This window comes from Brachyhypopomus gauderio, chromosome 4 (assembly GCF_052324685.1).
Source record: "Brachyhypopomus gauderio isolate BG-103 chromosome 4, BGAUD_0.2, whole genome shotgun sequence".
NCBI lineage: Eukaryota > Metazoa > Chordata > Actinopteri > Gymnotiformes > Hypopomidae > Brachyhypopomus > Brachyhypopomus gauderio.
Window position 1 is genome coordinate 1,345,001 of NC_135214.1, and position 2,816 is coordinate 1,347,816.

Below are 2,816 nucleotides of genomic sequence, written 5' to 3' on the forward strand. Positions count from 1 at the left end.
AGAGCAAGTGTTTGGCAGGTGTGTTATTTATGCAGTGGGGGGGGGGGGGTCGTCATTTCCAGACTTGCTTCTCTTCATGACAGGCTTTGCTTCTCCTCCCTCCCACTCATCTCTCTCTCTCTCGTCTCTCTCTCTCTCTCTCTCTCTCTCTCTCTCTCTCTCTCTCTCTCTCTCTCTCTCTCTCTCTCTCTCTCTCTCTCTCTCTCTCTCTCTCTCTCTCTCTCTCTCTCTCTCTCTCTCTCTCTCTCTCTCTCTCTCTCTCTCTCTCTCTCTCTCTCTCCCCACTCCCCCTCTCCCTCTCTCCCCCTCTCTCCTCCTCCTTCTCCCTCTCACTCATTCTCCTCTCACACAGTTTCTCTGTCTGAGCATTAATGTGCCTAGTCATCAATCCACCTGTCACTGCAAGGTGCCCACACACACACACACACACACACACACACACGTGCCTGGGCATGCAAACACACACACACACACACACACACACACACACACATCCCCTGAACTGCTGTCTCCAGATCACCACGTTTACACCCCTGTAATCCATTTCTAAACGCTCCTGTCTCTCTCCATCCATTTTGAATTTCTGTCTCACCTCTACTCCACCCCTCCCTCTTTCCATCTCCCCTCCCCTCCCCCTCTACTCCACCCCCACCCTCTTCATGCAACGCGGCTGCTCAAAAGATGAAGATCCCGTCGGGGAGATGACTCGACAGAAGCTTGTACTTCGTTAATCACAGGGAAGGAAAGAAAAACACTCTTGAAGGGAAGAGAGACCTTGTGTCTGCCTCCTATAACACACGCCTGCTTCAGTTTGCATTTTGAAGAGGATTATTGATTAGGAACGAACAGTCAGAAAGCAAAGAGGTTTGGTATCTGCTCGTGCGCCTACTCTTCATCAGAGCTACAGCTAGTCTGCTAGGACACAGGAGGCTGGGAGAGGTTACACACTTGTGTGATCTCTCCATTTTGTGTTTCAAGACATGTGGAAGAGTTCTGATTTGGTCTACAATTTGAGTCTCCTCATAAAAGTTAGCTGGCAAGACTGTGTGTGTGTGTGTGTGTGTGTGTGTGTGTGTGTGTGTGTGGTACGTTCATGCCCATGTGTCGGGTTAGTAAGTAGAGCAAAACCAGTCTGCTCCTCTACGGGTGGTCCTCAGATTTTGAAGTGAAATAAGAAAATAACAACCTGCCTGCAAACGGAATAAAGAAAAGGTTCACTTTAAAGAGGCTGGAAAAAAAAGTCCATCAGTCAGGACTCTGACTTTTAACAGGCGTAGTGGGGACACAGCCCAACCCAGCCCACAGCATCGGTAGGGAATGTTAGCACAGGGCTCCAGTTACAGTCAGGCAGAATGGGGCTGCCACATGTGTTTAGCTGCAGTGCTGATCGCTCCACCCTGCTCTGATTAGAGGTGTTTACGCAGGTCATATGATCTCCAGTGACAATAGGACCAGACCCAGGTCTAAATCTGAAGCAAAAACACCAGCGTAATGAGGACCAGGCCAGGTTTCTCCCTTGTTGCCTTCAGACCATGACAGGTCCAATCTCAACGCCTGCACCTGATTGGAAGAGGCCTGCACTCATTCCTTTTCTTTTTTTCATTTTTTCGCTCTTAATTGTTTTCCTCGCATGCCGAGAGAGGTATTTTTAAAGCAGGAGCTTGGGTGGAGGTGTTGCTGTGTGTGTGTGTGTGTGTGTGTGTGTAGTGTCTCCATTGTTTACGTAAGAAAGTGCAGGAGCTCTGATTCAGTGGGAGGAGACGGTGGGACATTAGTGTAGGCTAGCATTACAAGGCACGTTGATCTGGAGGCTTTCTGAAAAGTGATCGTGTCATAATCCATCACAATTTTGTTATGAGCTATCAAATCTCCACATACACCGGCATTTTGACATCTGTTTCTTTTAGACTGAGAGCTGTGAGCAGTCACCAACATCACTGTGTCCGGAGAGAAACAGAAGAATGTTGTACTGCCGCTACTTAACACATAACAGCAACGACCATGACCCCAGGCACACGCTGAACCGGAACAGCGCACTAAGCAGAAGGACAAGACAACCTTTCAATGCTCCCTGACCCTAAAACCCAAGCGAATCAAACACGGAACATCCCTCAACAACACAGATGGAAATGGACCGGGAACAGGAAGTCGACCAGGAAGAGGCACGAACCAATCGGATCCAGGTGCTATCTTAACTGCTGTGCTCTCTCTCTCGCACTCCCTACCAGTATTCAAACAAAGTTCTAACATCTAATGCACCGTAAATAATACATTTGCTAAATCAGCATCTCATCCCATCCAGAAGACGCTCTCCAAGCGACTGCCAAAGGACGAGAGCGCTATGGGCAGCTGTCGGGTATCTGCCTGGGCGTGGCGTGGAGTCGGTCCGGCGGTGGGGAGATGTCCGGATGGCCTCGATGAGGTGAGTGCAGAGACTCGGAGACACCGGCATCAGCAAAACCTGATCCGTCCAAGCCCAAGTCCTGACCTCCGAGGTGCCTGGACCCTGCAGCGCTTGGAGAAGCACTTCTACTTCCTGGAACCATCTTCTTGATCAGAGGTTTCCATCCTCTACAAAGTCAGTGGTTAGTAAATCCAATTATTGCATATTAATGTATTATGAGGCACCAGGTGATGTTTTTAAAGCACATTGTAGGATCTGATTATGCTCATCATTGTAGAAACCACTATAGACCCTTAAGGAAAACTGGTGGTTACTTTCCATAGGACGATGTTCTCGTGAACAACGGACACCACATTGGACTGGGTGACCGAGCTGTGGGGTAAAGAAGAGCAGACTAACCAATCAGACGAGA

At 49.0% G+C, this 2,816-nt stretch overlaps 1 long non-coding RNA gene across 1 annotated transcript; it reads left to right on the forward strand.

The window, feature by feature from the left end:
- The first annotated feature begins 1,911 nt into the window (after nt 1-1,911).
- Nucleotides 1,912-2,816, forward strand: LOC143511560 (uncharacterized). Its single transcript, XR_013130162.1, has 3 exons — nt 1,912-2,183; nt 2,306-2,585; nt 2,728-2,816. It is a non-coding gene; the product is annotated as an uncharacterized LOC143511560 (long non-coding RNA).